Raw genomic sequence first — 19820 nt, 5'->3', positions numbered from 1 at the left:
ACAGATATCTTCAATTAATGTATGACACTTCCACTGTGATATGGATAATGTAATGTTGCCTCTTTCACTGTGATGCCTTGCAATAATTGTACCTGCAAAAAAAAAGGCAAGGCAGGAGCTCTTTAGCTAATAAAGGAAGAACATCATGGTAGAAAATTCTCTGAAAAGTAGTGGCCGTTTTTCTCCTTTTCACCAAACCGAAGTTTCGGGCCACCAATCATATTTCTCATTTGGGTCTATTTCTTGTGATGAGGTTTGAATGAAAATGGGAGGTGCAGGGCTTGTCTGTGATAAAATTTCAGCTCTGAGTATCAGTTTTTCAGACTCATGCACATAGTTTTGTATGCACACCAAGAGTCTTTATTGGCTGTATTTTAAATGGATATAAGTTGATATGCTGAAGGGGAATGGGAAAGGTGAAGAAGGGTAGGGTTACCCAACAGAATCTAGCAAAGTTTAATGGGCATTTTCACCAAGAGCTGTTCTGCATGAAGCAGAGTGCTGACCCTGATTCTATGGAGCAAACCAAGCACAGCAAACCACTTTTAGAGCTGGCAAGTGTGATGGCAGGTTATAGCTGCTTTTAGACAGACTGGGAAAATGGCAGCATCACATACATGTGACCTTGGCCGCATTGAAGTTTACCTGTGTTCTGGATCAAGTCAGAGTCCTCCATCTGAGTAATTCTGTGTAGAGAGGGCTCAGAGCTTCTTTCCTCCACTGCTAGTTTTGATACCAAACCATTACAGAGGGAAAATAATTTTCAGCTTTAGTTTTCAGAAAGAGGCACTCTTTAAAAGAAACCTCAGCATTTATAAAAAGGCAGTGTTGGGGGCAATCAATTGTTCACCTAAAAGAGGAGGTTACTTTTTCTCAATTGGTTCTCTTCACTGCCTTATAATTTAGTGTCAGTATTTGCAACATTTTTTGTATTTCTATGATCACTGCCATCTAAAGATCCTGAAAAGCATCCCAGTCCCTCAGTTGCATTTCCCCTTTTTTCTCTGAATTCTTTTACAGATAAACATATATACACAAAATTGCTATGTGACTGGTATCCTGTCCTAATGTCGTGTGCTTGATACTGCATCGAGACAGGATGATAGAGCTCATAGCCCATGCCTCCAGAGCATACCCAAAGGCATCTTTAGTCTTTTTGATATTTCTGTCATTTTAGTTTGGTTTAGGGGTTTTTTGTTGTTTTTTTTTTTTTGTTTGTGTGTTTGGTTGGTTTGGTTTGTGGGTTTTGGGGTTTTTTTGGGTTTTTTTAGTTTACTGTCATCGTCAACCCAGAGTGGAAATTGTTCAATATCTCCAATGGTTAAATACCCTCAAAAGGATTGACAGCTTTAAATGAAATGTAACCTCTTTCCTTATGGCTGTGAATTAACTGAGTTCCAACCTACTGAGGTTTCAAAATATTTCTAAACTATGAAATGATAAGACTTCAAGCATCATAAGACATTTCTCATTTCTCTAGATGGTGACATATTACAAATTGTGAGATTAATCTTCAGTTACTAGCAGAGGAAGAAGTCCGAGCTGCTTTAGTTCAACTCTTCGGTTTTATAGCTCTTTCATATGGCTGAAATTCTGGAGATTAAGGAAAAAGGTCTGAGAAAGGAAAGGTTCAGGACATTCTTTTCAATAGCTATTTAATCAGTTGTCTCACAGGGAAAATAGTCCGACATAAGTAGAAGTAATGTCCAGGTATCTTTGTGCTTCTATCCTACCTCTGTATGTTTTCCTGTGAATTAATACACATTAAACCATGTTTTGTTTTACAAGCTGCAGTATTGTAAATACAAAATAGGATGAAAGCTGCAGCCTATGGTCATCCGTGTACTTATCAAGAGAGACAGCTACAGGGAAACCATTGGTAGGAAATGTTAGATACAATATTGTATTCATTCCTGCGCTTTATCCTAGGCTGTTGTAAAGCACCATTGTGTGCTGTTAAACAGCTGATGTGTTCCACCTCAGAAACACACTTCATTTCACTGAACAAAAATTCATCAAGATAGCAGAGACCATGTCAGGATGAGAGCACATGGCTGCACTGGCATCTGCGCTGTGCGTGGAGAATGTTCCCCCATATGGTCACATGCTGGTGATGTGGCTGCATGTACAAGCATTGTCAGATAAAACTTTGACTGAATATCAGCTCCTTTCCCCATTGTAATTACAGAACTTTGTGGCTCTGTGACTTTATGGGAACTAAAATCCTACTTTTGTTCTCCTACATCGCTATTTCATTTGTAAACAGAACAGTAACTTTAATGGATGGTGTAGCTGGGTTGTTTTTTTTTTTTTTGCTTTCAACTCCAGGGCATTTCATGCATTTTTTAATCTTAAAAGAGCACATCATTGCACACATTCATGGTAGGCAATTGATGCTTCTTCACTCTGAAGAAGTTATGACTCTTTTAACTTAGAATATAGATCTAGTGAAATTCATATTGAGTGACTCAAGTGAAATGTAGTGTGCAAAAATGGTAGCAACATATTAAATCAAGTCACATTTTCTATCTGTCTTGGGATGTATAATGGAGAGCAGATTTAAACATATTTTGATCTTTTATGGTTATAGGCAAATACTACCATAGATGGTTTTTATCACATGGAACTATGCATTTGCCCTTTTTTAGGGGGGAAGTCCTTAGCTAATAGTCTGTAGTGGTAGTGCTGGGCTGACAGTGGGACTTGATGATCTTAAAGGTCTCTTCCCACCTTGATGATTCTATGATTCTGTGTTTCTAAGTCATGCTCCTTAGTCTCTAGCATTACTCTACTCCCAGGATGAGTCCACCTTGTTCTCCTCACAGGTTGCCTCTGGTGCTGTGTTCTGTGGTTCCTCCTCCTTGAACACAGGAGCCAGAACTACACAAGATATTCCAGACCATTTCTGCAAAAATTGTAGAATCATAGAGTATTTTGGGTTAGAAAACACCTTTAAGATTAAGTCTAACCATAAACACTGCCAAGTCCACCACTAAACTATGTTCCTGAGTGCCGCATCTACATATCTTTTAAATACCTCCAGGGATGGTGACTCAACCAGTTTTCTGGGCAGCCTGTTCCAATGCTTAATAGCCATTTCCTTGAGGAAATTTTTCCTAATATACAATCTAAACCTCCCCTGGTGCAACTTGAGGCTATTTCCCATTGTCCTATCACTTGTTATGTGGGAGAAGAGGCCAATCCCCACCTGACTACAACCTATTTTCAGGTGGTTGTAGAGTGGGATAAGGAGCCTCCTTTTTCATCAGACTGAACACCCCTGGGTCCCTCAGCCACTCCTCATAAAATTTATGCTCCAGGCCATTCACCAGCTTCATTGTCCTTCTCTGGACACACCCCAGCAACCTAATGTCCCTCTTGTAGTAAGGAGCCCAGAACTGGACACAGTGCATGGGGTGTGGCCTTACCAGAGGTGTTTTGCTTAGCAAAAGAAGTATTGCTACTTCTTCTGTGGTAGAGGTATAACCCAATTTCAGTTTAGAACACATTTGGTGTCTTTAATAATGCATCTTTTCTTGACCATCGCCTCAGTTTCTTTTCCACTTGATTTCTACTTGGAAATTATATTTTGCAATTTGACTTTTTTTTCCAGTCTCTGGCATGCGGTATGTACCTGTCAGCTTCCACACATCACGTAGCTGCAGTGCACTTTCATTTCCACTTCTTCCTGACCATACTGCACTTCTGCAAATGTGCCAATACTGATGTCTTTGGGAAAAGCATCACCCTTTATGACATCAAACTGTCTATTCTGTGTATTCTGTCTATTCCCTTTCTTAAAGGGAAAATTTTGCAGCTGTAACATCCTGGTATGCATGGCATCTTATAGAATAAAGTGAATGGACAAGCAGTGATTAATGACATTTAGTGTAGACTGTGTAATACCTGTGCTCTTTGTAAGTTAAGAAATTTAATCTGTTCTATTAAAAGAAGAATGAATAATAGACCCTTTATGGTCAACTGCTCTTACCCCATCAGTAGGAAAAGGACGGCCAAACTCTCTGGAAAACACTAGTGTATAGGTAGGAGTCTTGGTAAGGGAAGATTGGGTTATATTCAGCTTACCTCTGCTGCACCTGCTTGGACTTTCTTTCTGCAGCAAAATTTCTGTGAGTGGTGAACTATGCTTTTTTTCAACAGTTGCAAGTGAATTCCTCCATCCCATTTTGTAGGGGAATTACTTGTTGGTTTACAATGGCCAAAATGTTTATTATTATTTACACCTCCGCTCAGTGTCACACATCAAAGTTTCCTAATAGGCACACAAATAAGCAGTAGTGTTTTGTCCATTTTAAAACATAAGATATTATCTACATGAACTTGGGCTTCTCCAGACATTCATTTCCTTAGCAGTATTTTTTTTGTCTTTGCGGTGGTTTCACTCCAGTTTTATTTAATTTATATTGGTTTTCTCCTTTTTCAAGAAAAAATAGGGCACATTACAGTGTACTCTTCTTCTATTTGGACAGTGTTCAATCAGAAGGATTATTTTTCCCATTTGGATTAAGCAAGTGATGTTTCTGCTCTGTTCTGTGCTTAACTCAACTTTGCTCATTATTTATATGAAACATGTTGTTAGCCACATTCTTTGGGTTTGCTTAAGATAAAACAGTATGTATGGATAGAAAAATTCATAATGTTGCAACTTAAGCTCTATCATACCTTTATAAAGAAGCTGTAAAAAACAATTACAGAAAACTGTTAGGCTCCAAGCTCACAACAACATCTTTCCAACTGGGGCCGAGTTTCACTCAGGAGGTCACCAAATTAAACACTGATAGCCAAACCCCAAGTATAAATCTCTGCTATAGTGACTAAGGCCCTAAAGACGTAACTCCCCATTCTGTTGTAAACTTGGCTGTATAACCATCACTAAACAGTTTAATCCACCCTTCTTTGCACCGAACAGTTTAATCCATCCTTCTTTGCTTACAAAGATACTTCTAGACACAGGGTGTTGTGTCTAGAAGTTGTTCAGAGGCTATGGTCATAGTTGCCATATAAACATGTAAAAATAGAGGAATTGCTATCTGAAAATATTTTCAATCCAGAAGCTGGAGAAATATGTTGATTTTATCCCCTGAAGGGGCATGAATTTACCAAACCTCCTAATTCCAATATTCAAACATTAAATTCCTTTAGAAAGGAATTTCTGTGAAGTCATCTGCATGGTGATATAGTGCCTTGGAGATCAAGCATCTCATTCTTGGATTTTTCTGTAGGGTTTTTTAAAATTATGAAAGTTCTCTCTATATCAGAGTAAGAACGAGAATATTTACTCTTACTGCTCAGGAACTATTGGGGTGATTACAGATTAGTCCACTAGATCCCTTTTTTTGTTTCCCAATTTAGTTCCTAATGGGTTTGAGTTCTAAAAAATACAGTTGTCTACTTAAACTCATCATCTACATGGGGTGATGGAACATGCTATCAAAAGTCTGTAGCTCCTAGACAAGTCAGCTGTGTTTCAAGATTTTTTTTAAATTGACCTCAGCTTTAGAAGACTTGTTGCTCAGTTTATCCAGCTTGGCTGCTGTTGAAGTTAAATAAAACAAATTGATTCTTTTTGTCAGTAGACTGGCCTATGAATTAGGAATATATCCCTACAGAGGAAAAAGGATACATCATTTATATTTATTATCTGAATTGCATATTGCAAGTTTGGAAGACCAACCTCCCTTGTCAAAAAACAGAATTGACAGAAAGGATCTCTTACAGGGCTGCCTGGGGCCTTTGATCTGCTTCCACTGTGGAGAAAATATTTCATGCTAGATATTTGCTGCCCTGTGTTGCCTCTTGCCTTTGCCACAGGGAGACCAAGGATGAAACTATAACTATGTGACATTTCTCAGTCCATTCATAGAGCAGCTCCTCTTTGTGCTGTGGTATGGAGGAGGTTAAAAACTTGCAGGAGATTAAAAACAAAGCCAGGATTCAACCTCAGATTATATAATTGGTTAATAAATAAGAATACAAAAAAGAACAAGCAGTCATAAACAAACATATGGAGCTTGTTTCAGAGTCTGTATTTCTTGTTTCTATTGCTAGGATCAATGTAGCGCAAGGAAATTCACATTTGTTTTCTCTGTACATGAGTGGTTTTGACACTTCATCTTGCAAATGTGCATATAACAGCACCTTTATTTAGTGTTAATGTCAAAGCCTAGAGCCTCACAGCATCTGTGGAATGCCCCTAGAGTGCTTAGAAATAAGGTTTAAAGGAAAAATCATTCAAACTTCTTCTGTTTCTTTCAAGTGGAGCATGGAGCAATCAGGCTTGTATGAATCAGATTTATATAGTTCCAGGCAGAAGGAATAGCCTGCTTTCAACAAACATTTCACAAACATAAAGTGTAAGAAGCAACATATTTATCAAACCTATGTTGAAATTTTACTTTTAAAAAAGAGCACAAAGACTTCCTCTTTGCGTGTTTTAAGACGTATTAGTATTGTCAGCTACTATAGAGCCCATTTATAACATCTGCCAGAATAGGAAGAGGTGTTTTCTAGTGCATGCAGCTTCTTAAACAGGTACCAAATGCAGCTAGCCTTCTTTTCATGGATAGAGGCAGCTGAGGAGCTTCCTCTAAAAATAAAGTATTATGCTAAACTAATTTTTTCATGGAGAATTTCCTTCTTGTCTGTTCACTTTTCAAATGTAAAATATAAATAGGGAAATTTTAATTTAATAATTAATATTTTTTCAAATTCATTAAGGTATCCAAATGTTTAGAACAATTTAGACCAATCCTTAACTGTTGTCTGTCTCACACTTTTTTTAACCTTAGTTCTGAAAACAGTACTTTCATCACTTAACTGCTTTTTTAAGTAGCTTAGGCCAGACAGCATTCGGGAAATCTAGTTTCTCAATGCCTTCCAACTTTTTTCCAGCTAGAAACACATTATAAAATGAACAAGAACTGCAAAAATTATTTTATTCATACAAAAAAGCATCTGTTAAGTTCAGCTTTTAAGAAAATGCTTGCTGGCTTCTGTGGACTCAAATCCCCAAAGTTTTTTTAAACTATTCTGTTTCTAGATTTGTAAACAATTTCCTCTAGACATCTGTCCAAATTGCAGTTAGGATTAGATAATTACTTAATGCCATAGGGTTTATGTAAGGGGTTGCCATTACTGCAGTAAAGACCATGGGAGAAGTTCTGGCTGAATTCCCTTCAGGGGTCTGGAGCAAGTGCAGACAGGAGAGGCAGCTGTACTGTCCTTTGGAAAGATGATCTTTTCTTCTCCATCTGTTCCGCTTCCAGCCAGCTCCACTTGACCAGATCCCTATCCATACTGGGCAGGGAGCACAGATGTAACAGAGAGCACCTGTGAATTTTCTCCAAATTGGCTGGAATTAGGTGCCCAGATTTCCTGGGACAGGACATATTTTCCCATATATTTTTGAGTCAATCATATTTTTTCCCTAGCTTTTCTTTTAGCTGAAAATTGTGGAATCTTCAAATGAAGCTTCAAATGAATATTTCAGCAAACTCAGAATTTTATTCTTCCCTTTTTGGATCAATACTCTTCCCCTTCTTTGATACTAGAAATGATCTTGTACTGGAGATACCCATGACAGACATTGATATGCACTAAGCAATGAGTGCCTGTTGTAAGAATTGTCAGCTGACATCCAAAAAATCCATGAATTTGTACAATCCTCTCCTTATATGTCATAACACTTTATCTATTAATATAAATCTTCCTATGTAAAGTGCAGTCTCAGCAATAACCAGTTGTGAACTGAGCTGACTGAAGCAGCTGGAAACCACTTGGAGCTCTCTCCAACAGTTGGAGCTGCTGCAGGTGAAAAACCTGCTCGCGTTCACTCCTGTCATAGGTTCACATTCTGGCAGTTCTGAGGGACAGTATGGTAGAAGCTTCAGGGCTCTTTAGAGATAAAAGAATCTTTGTGCCTTTGGGAAAATTTCTTGAGGCATGTAAGGGGGAATGGAGGAAGGAGAAACAAGGCCAGTTTGTAAAGCTCCATTAAGAATTTTATCATATGGACGTTGACAGTTTTATAGCCTATTGGACAACCAGAAAATAGATTTCTCTCAAAATCAATAAGCCTCATAGATGGTTCCAGAAGGATAGGGTAGTAATCAAAAAGCTGAAATAGAGGACTATTTAAGCTCTCAGATACAAGGGAACAAGCTGTTAAAAATCAAATAGTCTCAACTGAGTTTTCTATACTACACTACTTTATGAATCTATCCTATTTAATTTCCATAAGATGAAACACTGACCATTTATAAAGGGAAATGTGAGACTAAAATTTTCTATAACGCAGTATTTCAGGAAAGTGTTCTAATTAGGTGAGTGAATAGGCAATTAATAAAGCCCTGAGTAATCTGAGTACCAATCAAAGTGGTTTCTTGGAGGATTTCCTTAACTTTTCCTGAAGTTAATTTGCCATGTTCTTCTTGCGTTATTAGATTTTAAGTCCAATTCATTAATAAGGAAGACTTGGGAATATATTTAGTTGCAGAAAGATGGTTTTCAAGCAGTGAGCTGTAACCCTTCCTGAGGATCACAAAGGCTTTAAGATTGACTGAAAAGGCTTAGGAAAAGCTTAAGAAATACTTTCTTCTAAGACAGCTCAGGCCTTCTGTGGGAGCAATACAGACAACCAAAAAGGGATGAGTCAAATTACTGAAAAGTTAGAGAAACACTTCTATAGCTTTAAGATAGCTTATAGGCTGAAAATTGTTTAGAAACTGAAACAAACTCAGAAAAAAAATAAATAGATTGTGATGCAGGGGCTGCATGATTAAATTGAAGAAGTAAGCTGTGAGGGGAAATAGATCACAGCATCCTTCTGATCCAGAAGTCTCACAGTCAAGGGCTGCATGCACTGTTCCAGCAGCCTGTTTCTTCCCTCAATGGGATGGGATGACTGAGGCTGAAGCCAGCTAAGGGTTTATTCTGATATACAGATGTTCTGGTTTGGGATGGGGTAGAGTTAATTTTCTTCACAGTATCTAGTATAAGGCTATATTTTGAATTTGTGCTGAACACAGGATTAATAATATAGAGATGTTTTTGTTATTGCTGAGCTGGGCTTATACTAAGCCAAGGCCTTTTCTGCTTCTTGTACTGCCACGCTGGTGAGCAGACTGAGGGCGTATGAGACTTTGAGAGGAGACACAGCCAGGGCAGGTGACCCCAGCTGACCAGAAGGATATTCCAGCCCATGTGACATCGTGCACAGTATATAAAGCTGAGGGGAAGAAGGACGAAGCGGGGAACATTTGGAGTGATGGCGTTTGTCTTCCCAAATAACTGTTACACATGATGGGGCTCTACTGAACCTGCCTGCCTGTGGGAAGCAGTGAATTAATTCCTTGTTTTGCTTTGCTTGCATGTGCAGCTTTTGCTTTCCCTATTAAACTGTCTTTATCTCAACCCATGAGTTTTCCAGCTTTTACCCTTCTCATTCTCTCCCAAATGATGCTGGTAAGAGGACGAACAAGCAGCTGTGTGGGGCTTGGTTGCTGGCTGGGGTTAAACCATAATAATAAGTACGTTTAAAAGGTTGGTGATTGCTTGAGGAGTGAACCATTTGTTCAGTGTCATTGATGTAAGGAAAAACTGAAGCAGTGGCATGTTTAGATGGAAATGCATATAGGAAAACTTAAGAGTAAGGAGGTAGAGGCACTCTAAAGTGGATAAAGCCCTTAAAGTAACAGACAAGGAGAACTAGATAAGGAAGAAAACCCCAGCAAACTCAGCAAGTTTTAGGTTTCTCTTTCCATATCTAAAGTTCTTTGCTGTATCTTCAGAGTTGGAGAAACGTAAACCAAAGCAGGTTAAAAATACAGTCATTAATTTTGTTCAGCATGGAAAGCCTGCTTAAGGGAAGATAGGGCATGTCTCAGACTTGCAAACCTGTTTGACAAAGAAGAAAAGTTTCCATTGTCCTCTAGCGGCCTGCAGTCATGCCCAGTGTAGTTTCTCATACTTCCAGTGTTCCTACAAAAAGAATTGGAAAGCTTCTGTGCTTGCATTAATGTAGAGGGAAGGCAAATGTAAAATTAAGAATTTTTCAGGGAACAGTCATTGTCTTGTCTGTGCAATTAGTAAGTACTGTACCATTGTGCATCTTATATAACCTTGTCTTACAGTATATTTTTTTGTCTTGCTGTTGTTATTGCTGTTGATATGACGTTACTTCAGAAGAATCTTCTGATTCTCACACTGAGCATCCCTCGCTGCAGTCCCTCTGTGGTTGTATTCAGGGTAATGGGGTAGGGAGCAGTCACACCCCAGAGAAGAGTCTAACACCATCCCTATTGCCTTTGTGGCTGCATCCAGCCCTTCATTAGCTGTTGCAAGAAGCTGTTGTGAGAAGACAAAGTTGGTGTAATTCTTAACTTCACTGCTTGATGGCTTAGCTTCAAGTGTGCTATTTTTCTCCTGTATTACTTCAGAATTGCTTTACCATTTTAGCTGACACTGTAAACTTGTAGGCATTTCCTTTTAATCTGGTGACTGAAGGTCTCAGCACCTAACATTTAAAATTCTCTGATTATGAAGTCCTGAAGGACTCCCATGGAGTGAGTGTTACAATAGAATGCATCTGTTTTGGATGTTTCTAACTGGAATTTCAGGTACTGTCTCATTTACATATATAATTGTCATGTTACCAGGAGTCTGGAAGTCTGGTAACGTAGCTGAATTTTTAAAAGCTGCTGTAGCATATTTAACATCTCTAAGATTTGAAAAAAAAATATTCATCACTCTTTTTTTACAGAGTATATTTAGTTTTATTATTCAGTTTGAAACAAGATGGATGATTTCAAGTTACTTACCAAGTTTCTGATCTGGATGTTTCTTGAGGGCGATTGGTTTTAAAGCAAATGCCACGCACATAACACTTTAGGTAGATCACATTAATGACTGATCCATTGAAAGTCTTGAGTTTTCACTGATCAGGTGCAGTATTCTTTGCTATGTTCCACAGTTTTCTGTCAAGCACTGTGCAGTATTCTTTGCTATGTTCCACAGTTTTCTGTCAAGCACTGGCCTTCACTGTTATTAGCCCCTGATGGTGGTAGCATTCCTACCCGAGACACGATGCCATTTGCTACGATGATCCCCAGGACAGGAAAACCTGATCAGCAGCACTAAGCAGCTTGCAGGTCTCCACTCTTTCTGAGCATTGGTGCATTCAAGGTTCACAGCATCAGATGGAGCTGCAAGGGGCAATACTGCTTTGCTAGCCCTGGCTTTCCCTTACTCTCCCTCCCTGTGGCCAAATACCAGTGGATCTGTGACCCAACCCAACCACAATTCCACCTCACAGGTAGATACATAGAGTTTATCTACAACTCAAATCCTAATGCTGACACAAGGTATAGACTGCAAGGCATAGCTGGGAGTGAAGAGAAAGGTTGTCAGCGGCTTGTTCTTTGACTTAAGCAACCAAGCCATCTGAGCTGCAGACTTAGATGTACATAAATGGAGGAGCTTGTTCTGTAGCTGCACAACTGAGGGCAGGCTGGCTGGAACCAACTGGCTGACAGCCAGCTTTCTCACCTCTGCAGGACATTTCCTCATGCAAGGACAAGTTCCTGGAGCCTCAGCATGCAGCCTGTTCTCCAATCACATGCTAGGCCCCTGTTTATATGGTGCATATGAATCACAACACCAGTATACCTGTGTTTTTCAGACTAGCTTAGCCTAGTACAGCTAGTTACTGGCTAAGATAAATGGACAAGTTTGTCAAATTCCATCCATACAGTAATTCTAAAGGAAGAAGGAGGGAGGGTGGGAGAGGGAAAGAGAGAAAAAGAAAAGCTGCAATTCTCAGGTTTTCCCATAAATCTGGTAGATCAATCTGAAGGAAAAGAAGAATTTGCTTCTCTTACAGCTCTGGAAATTGCAGCGAGACTTAAACAAATTCTTCTTAAACACCACAGGATGTCAATCAGCATTTGACATGATCTCAGAACCACTTCTATGCTCCTCTGCTGTAGATTTGTTTTAGTTCTGACTGTGAAGACTTGTTCTTTCAAGTGCCTTATGTTCCACCTTCCCTCTTCAGGGTTCAGAAAATCACTGTTATGCAGCCACATCTGAAGGCTGCCACATCAGGGCATGGCCATATATGATAATGAATGAGATTGTAATCCTTGCCTTGGTGAGTTGAAGTTTGACTCAGCATTGTTTACGTAGGTTGTAGTGTTCTAATTCGAGAGAGGTTGTGAAGTTTTGAGTGTGCCACTGAAGCTCGAAAGCACTAACTTTCCAGACACACGCTCACACACAGAGAATTGAAGGAGAATGTAAAACAGCAACTTAAACCACAGCATAACAAGTGTAAAAAAAGTTCCAAGCCCAAGATACAGGTAATAGCAGTTAGATCTTCCAGAAACTTTTGCTGTGCTAATAAATTATGATGTGCTAGAAAAACTAAAAAAGAAAATGGTAATAGACTTTAACAAGCAACTAACTGATTCTATAAATACTGCATTAATTTAATCATTAATAGTATACATTAGCATGATTTCAGGCAATGTCTGGATTTGCTATTTTTAAAGTTGCCTTTTTCTTTTTTCTGTTCTGATGTTTGCAATGCTTGTGGTACTGAACCATTATGAAAGGCTCACTCTAATCATCCAGGTTTATATTTTTGGGTGATTATATGAGAAAGATCAATGGCATAGAGATGAGTGTGTTATCCAGAGCCTCCTTTTTTCTTCAGTGTATTGTGGGGTTCTGAGGGTTAATCACCAAGTCACCTGTCTGGAGTCCCTGGGCAGTCCTAAGACTAGTTTATTCTTGGAGGCAGAGGCTGAAAGAGACTGGCCCAGGAGCAAGTGATGTTGAAACACAAAGCTACACTGTTAGATTAAATATGTTGAGGGATGTTGTCTCAAGTTTGATGTCGAAAGCAGTGGAATGTGATATAAAGTAAGCAGATATAAGCCAAATCTCATTGAAAAAATCAAGAAATGTTAAAGGAATGTACAGGAATGTTCAAAACTAAAGTATATCAATTTGACTATCTTCTCTTTTCTTTGAATGACCCTGTTTTTTCTATGGAAAGTTTTCAGATGCACACCATCCTGAACCCTTTTCCTGCCTCCAGTCTTTCAGTTCTCATTTTCTGTAGGACAACTAGGACATAACCTCCCAGATAACTTCCTTTCATTTTATTGTACTGACACTTGTCCTTCTTTTCTGTTTGCTCAATCCCCTTTCTACTATTCGAGTTTGCATCTAATGTCACACTAAATCATGATTGTCCATCCTTCTGGGCAGCAGCTGTATCTCTGTTAGTGTGTGGCTACTTGTTGAGGTTTAACTGGTACAGAACTCACTCTAAAGGCAGAATGGGTGATGTTTGGGTAAAATCAGATTAATGTTAGTTCATAGAGTCAGAGAAGTTTTCAAGGAAAGGTTTGCACATAAAGCAATTCACCTGGGTTTTGTTTCCACTTTTAACTAGCTTCCAACACGTTACATTAAGAGTCAAGTTTTTTGATATCCATTTATTTATTTCTAAGCAGATACATTGAGAGGCATTTTGTTCCTGCAGATGAATGTCTTTGCTTTACCACTTCCTGTTTATTATCTGACATTTCATTTCTTTGTAAATCTGAAGTTTACAGTTCATGCTGTGAGTTCAGAACTGGTTATAATACTTGAACAACATAGTGAGGATAGCTGAAAGCAAAATGCACTGACAGTAGATCCCCTTAGCAAATCACTGATACACTATGAAAGCCCATTTCAAAGTAGTTCTTTTTATATAAAGTAATTATTTTTTTTTACTTAGCTTTTCTTCTTTATTTACTGGGATAGCTCTAAGAATAAAGCCTTTATTTTTCAGAGCAACCCTCTGTTTGCTATTAAAAAAATTGCTAAATTGGAGAAGACAATAATGATAGTATGGAAAGTGTAATATGTTCCATTCATATTATGTTAACATATAAATCTTTTCTTTTTAATGTATCTCAGAGGTTTTTGAAGCATCAAGTACTTTGAATGAGCACAGGTATGTACCTTTTCAAAAAAGTCAGAGGCTCCTCAGAGCCTTTTGTGTATGGTGTCAGAATTTAACCAGTTTTTGGTGTTGTACCTGTTTAGCACCATTACTCTGACAGTTGATTGAAAAAAGTTGAGTAAGGTCTTATTAGTTTGAAGATAGGAGAGTTAGTGAAGCTGAATAGCTGCCTTAGCCAGAAAGAAATACTTCCCGGAAGTGAATGATTCTGTCAAAATTGTGTTGAAATATTCAACCAAAATTCATGTCACAGGTGTATTTATCATTTATTAAGTTAGCAATAGAAAAAAATACAGAAAGGAGTGAAATATGGCAGTATGGTTTGAAGTTTAAGGGGGAAAAAAAATCACAATTTCACAACAAAATAAGCAAAACAGATTCGAATAGGCAAATTAGATTATCAAAATTGGCTGTTATGGGCAGCTTATAAGTCTAGCAGATACATATTTTTGCACAATTTTTGCATAGATTTTTAAGGTAGGAGCTGAACTCTTTCAGTTTCAGAAAATATTTTAGAAATCTTATAATTTTCAGGTTGTTGCATGTTCTAAATTATAACCCCTTATGTTATTCCCTCAGTGGTAGATTCAGTGATAAAAAAATAGCACTCGGTGCAACTTTTGCTATGATGTGCCCTACTTACATGTGTTTATTGAGGTATTATAAAGAACAGACATAGAAGGCTACTGCACAATGCAGCACATATTGGTTATTATTTCTGAATCCATGTGAGCACAATGAGAAGAATTACAAATGTCTTCATTACTGCGCCATTCTTAATTCAGTTTCTTAGCTTGCTATGATGTTATACTTCCTTTAATAGAGATAATTTTCAAGCAGCAATTCATATAACAAGTTCTCAGCTGGCAGGGTCTCCGAGCCCTGGGATTTCTGGCAGGAAAACTGGTGAAATTACGTAGGGTGCCAAGCAATCCAGAGCATATCCAAGAAAACGTATAAGAAGGATACTGAGTTCTTGGAAACTTGCTTCTATTTACTCTTCCAGTTGTCTTTCTCTACTGTCAGGCTTTCTGTCATTTAATGTATGGAATGATATGACTAGCTTGTCTGTTCCAAATCAGACCATTTAATTATTTTTCTGTATGAAGTTCCCAGCCTATGGAAAACTGCAAACTAGGAAAAAATGTTTAGCCAATAGTTTGTGATTTTGAAAAAGGTATCATTTGAATGAAGTGGGAATTTGTGATAAATCTAGGCAAGTGGTATGGAGCTTATTTTTTAGGTAATACAACATTTGGGCTTAACAAATTTCAGTATTTGCTTGTACCAGGTATATGACATCTTCCAAGCTGTGGAATCCTGGCCTAGCTTCTCTTTTTGTTTTGCACACAGTGTCAGGCAAATAGAAGGAGATCAAAGGCTATTCAGCACACAGTATTGCTGTGAACAATGCCTCTTTTTGTAAAAGTTGCCTTTCGTTTGAGGTAGATAGAAACAAAGCCAGCTACAAGTTAATTATAACCTGAAAGGTAATCATGCTGGATTGGGATCCTAGGGTGTTAAATGACTGTCACAAGGCTGGCAGTAGGTGTACTGGGGTTGTGTGGCAGAATTACTGCAAAAGGAGCCCCGGAGAATTCTCTTGACATTTCCTGGGAATTCATGGGGAGATACATTGCCATCATGCTGTATTCTCCTGCTACATGAAATACCAGCACCATCAGCCCTCTGTTTCCTTGCAGGAAGAGGATGAGTCCAGAGTACTCTGGCAACCCAGAGCTGGCAGATGGGCCAGCAGTGCTTTTTCATTGGGCTGGATGAAGAATTCAGGTCCACATGCTTTCGGTGTGCTCTGGGAGGTCCAGCAATTACAGAGTGACTCAGAGTTTTTGAATCAGGAGTTTGGGTTTATGGTTTTACACTTAAGTACATAGGATATGATCCACTTTTGGAAATAATGGCACAGGGCTTTACTTCCTTAGGAAACAGGAGTACAGCAGCAGGTCTGCTAGTTTGTGTATGATATTTACATAAGTGGAACTTCACATTTATGTTTTCCTGAAACAACTCCCATGAATTCATAGGACTGGCTTACATTAAACAGTAGATAATGATTAAAATAAAGAGTCGACTTGAATAAATAAGAATGAGATATATGAATTAAATTGGAAAAGCAGCAGGAAATAATGTGCCTTGGGAAAATGACTAAAATGATCTATGGAGAGTGACATTGTTGAAGAGCTGTTGTAATTATGTAAAGTAGTCAGCAAATCTAGGGATCTGTCACATGTTTTATCAAACTGGTTAATTTGCTCTGTCATTTTTAACAACATGTTCTTCATCCTACACTATCCATACAGGCTTGCAATAACGCATGTTTCTTTCATTTGGCAAAGATGTTTTCCTTTCTGTTTAGACCAACCATTATAATTCACCTCCTTCATTGTCAAAAGAGTGTTGAGTTGACAATTTAGAAATGATTAAAAGCTTGTACAAGAAACATTCATCCTACATTTTCTGAAAAGATGAGGTTCCAGTTAAAGATTTTCATTCTCTTTTTGATTAGCACTGCCTGTCTCAGCAAGGGTTTGAGAAATCATTTCAGTACGATCAATACACAACTTTCAGCCAAATGTCAGACTGCAAGATATTTTAATGCTATTGCTGTTTATCAGAAATCAGTATTCTGAGCATTGGTTTCTCTCAGGCTTTTTGATTTCTGGCATCCTTGACCCCCATTATTTATTTATTTATTTGCTGTCAATTAAGTTTGTTATTAAGTTTACAGTAAATTAAAATCACAATGTCTTCTGTCTAGCAAAAATGGAATATATACTCAGAGTAGCAGCATATAGAACATACAGCATATACATGTAAACACATTTCTGTATGTACAAATCAGGAAAGAATCCTTAATGAAAGAACTCTTCAAAACAAACCAGACTTTTGATCTTTAAAGAGCTGGAAATCAGAATTACATGCTGAACTCCTTATTAAAAGGCCTGTTATTAGTGTTCCAATATCAAAAGCTCTGCAAAAATAGGAAGTGTCAAAACTGAGGTGACTCGTGCATGTTGATATATAGCCTTGATCCTTGACAACCTCACTGCAAGAACAGCTTGAGGAAAGGTGAAAAGAACAACTCCTTTGAACCTTTAAAGACTTTCTCACCTCTTCTGTGCTCATTCCCTTTTTTCTCCCTTAGCCCCATCATCCAGTGTGCTCTCTCCACATTGCTTCTTGTTTTGCTTTAATTTTTCGATTCGTTTTGAAAGACAACAAAAATCTCCTGTCAAGGTAATGTTTCAGGAGCTGGAGAGGAGCAGTCAGCTCAGACTGGTGGTGCTCCTGCAGTCCACAATACAGTCTGCCAGCGTCACTCACTTCCAAACTTCAGGATCATTCGTTTTGCTACATAGTGATCCACCTAAGCAGCGAACAAAACACTCTCTTCTTTCATATTCTTCTCTTCCTTTGTCCTGCAAAGAACAATTTGGAAAATAAGCATTACTTTTTACAGGAGCTTTGCAACATTTGCACGTGAACCACATCATCTAAGCATTGAAGCAAAACTAGCACTGTGTGGATATAATATTTTAGAAACAAAATCTGGCTCCTATTTAGGTATTAAAAAAGCAGCTGAACTCTACCCAAAATCAGTGTTTACTCTGAGTGTGCTCACCATGAAAACCTGACAATATACTTAAAACTGAGATCAGTGCATCAGAGATACTAGATAATAATTTGCTTGTAGAGTCCCCAGACAGATCCTATAATATCACAAATCTGGGTTTCATCCGCTATCATCAGATAGTGCAATGCTGCCAGGGTGCTCATAAACTTCCCAATCTCTTTGGTAGGAGGCTCTGGGAAGGAGGAGGGCAAGAAAAGAAGCAAGGCAGCAGCAGTGGAGGAGGGGTGCCTGCAGACCCTTCAGCTGATCTCCTCCTGAGGCATTCCAAAGAAAATATTTACGTGTCTGCTTGTGACAAACTAACCTAGAAGTGTGAATTCTTAGACATCACATGGGAATCTGATAAATAAGGGTAAGGAGGGAGGAATCTCTGCAGCACAGTTAAATACTTCAGTCATCCATAGGGTGATTTTGGATGTCTTTGAAGCACAAAACCCATATTTGCACTAGAAAGTGAAAGTCTCTTGCCTCCAGGAGCAGTGTTTGTACTAAACACTCCAGTGCCATTGCCAGAAGAGACGAGAGTTGTGTGTGTCATGCCAGAAAACACCTTTGGTAATTTAATGGTCATTAATAAATATCAGTACAACTTTTAAATATTTTTTGTAACTAGAAGCACTATTGCCTAGAGTTTGAAAAATGAGATTAGTATTCTCTGTGTCGTAGACTCTTTGTGTGTTGCTTTTGCATTTAATAAAAGGCAATTATATAAAAGTCTGGGCTGTCATTCTCAATTTTATACATGACCCTTACGGAAATAAGGAAAAAAACCACCAAATTTTCTCTTCTGTTTCCAAGGAGAATTCATAACTGAAAGGGAAAAATATTTATCTGTGGAATAAGCCAGTGCAAACAATCAAAGGACCTTTCTTTATTTGAACAACACTCCACAAAGTTTCTATACAAACCTCAATTACAGTTGCTGTATTCAATCTTGTTTGCTTTGCCAACACATAGAAATAGCTGTCACAGTTTATGAATGCTACACTCTAATAGAAGGTCTGTGTATCCATAAAAATATCCAACACACGCTGCTTAGTTCTCTTTGCACAGAAAAGGAAAATATTAATGCCAATCAGTTCTTCTGTGTCACCAGAGCTGGGAGTGGATAGGTTTAGAAATTAAAGGAAGTTTCACAATCCAAGTCCATATTCCTGGTTGCTGTCTATAGGTAGGTTATTTAAGAGGATTCATATACTTGTCATATATTAATCTGTGGTGATTGGATGACTTATTGAAATGTAAAAAGAAATGCTAATTTTTTTCAAAATATATGTTAGGGAAAATGTTTACATAAGTATACAATAAAAAAAATATTCACCTCCAAATGGAGCTTTAAAATTTTGCTTTCCCAGGACATTTGGTGTAACTGTGTGTGAGAGAAGGAGAAAGGAAGAAAAGAGTGTATGCAAAAAGCAGTAGGGGTAGTATGGGTGGCCTTCCTTCCAAATCAGTTAAATGAAAACTGCACAATCAAATACACAGGAGTTAGGAGTATGACTCCGAGGCTGGAAAGGAAATTTTAGCATAATGTCTGGCAGGAGACTGCTTAGGAAGTGGTTAGAGGGGAGGAGTTGTAGGCAGCAGTTGTGCACTAATAAATTACTGATGAATATTTCTGATAATGAAAGAAAACTAATTACTGGTTTGTCATGGCAACTGTAAAATGTAGTTTTTGCTTGATGATGCAAACAAGGCTTGACATTGATGAAAATTAATTTAGAGTGGAGGGGGCAATGTTTTGAATGATTCAAAACAAAACAGAACTAATTTAAGTTGCAGTATTTGTAAGTGAGATATCAACATGAACATCAAGCCAGGTGATGCAAAGGTGGATTACAGTCTTTTAGCTCCATCTTCCAAAGTCCCATATATGGGAATATATCCGCAGGTATATGTATGCTCATATGTGATTATATACTCAGTTGTGATTATTCATGCCCATCTTGAGAGTTCAAGGGCTGATCATCTTGGAAGAACGATTATTCTTCAGCTCCCAGCACTCATATTCTGAATGACCTCTAAGCAAAGCAGAAAATTAATGGCAGCTCCTTTTTCTTTTGAAAATAACATGTTTTCAGAGTCCTATGGAAATATAATCCACTGGACAATTTCTTTAATTTCCTC

At 38.2% G+C, this 19820-nt stretch overlaps 1 protein-coding gene across 6 annotated transcripts in view; it reads left to right on the top strand.

Annotated features, from left to right (window-relative positions):
- CHRM3 (cholinergic receptor muscarinic 3) overlaps nt 1–19820 on the top strand; it is a 275139-nt gene that overhangs the window by 215382 nt on the left and 39937 nt on the right. Inside the window, exon 2 of one of the 6 annotated variants that reach the window (XM_027684585.1) lies at nt 17860–18003. The exons of 4 other annotated variants lie outside the window; for them this stretch is intronic. The gene's annotated coding sequence lies outside the window, so the exon portion shown is untranslated. Of the gene's footprint in view, nt 1–17859; nt 18046–19820 lie in introns of all 6 variants that reach the window. One more of the 6 variants, XM_027684576.1, reaches the window with a different exon arrangement.

This window comes from Neopelma chrysocephalum, unplaced genomic scaffold (genome assembly GCF_003984885.1).
Source record: "Neopelma chrysocephalum unplaced genomic scaffold, ASM398488v2 Primary Assembly neopelma1_23, whole genome shotgun sequence".
Lineage (NCBI taxonomy): Eukaryota > Metazoa > Chordata > Aves > Passeriformes > Pipridae > Neopelma > Neopelma chrysocephalum.
Note: the sequence above shows the minus strand (reverse complement) of the source record. Positions and strands in the feature narration are given on the sequence as shown.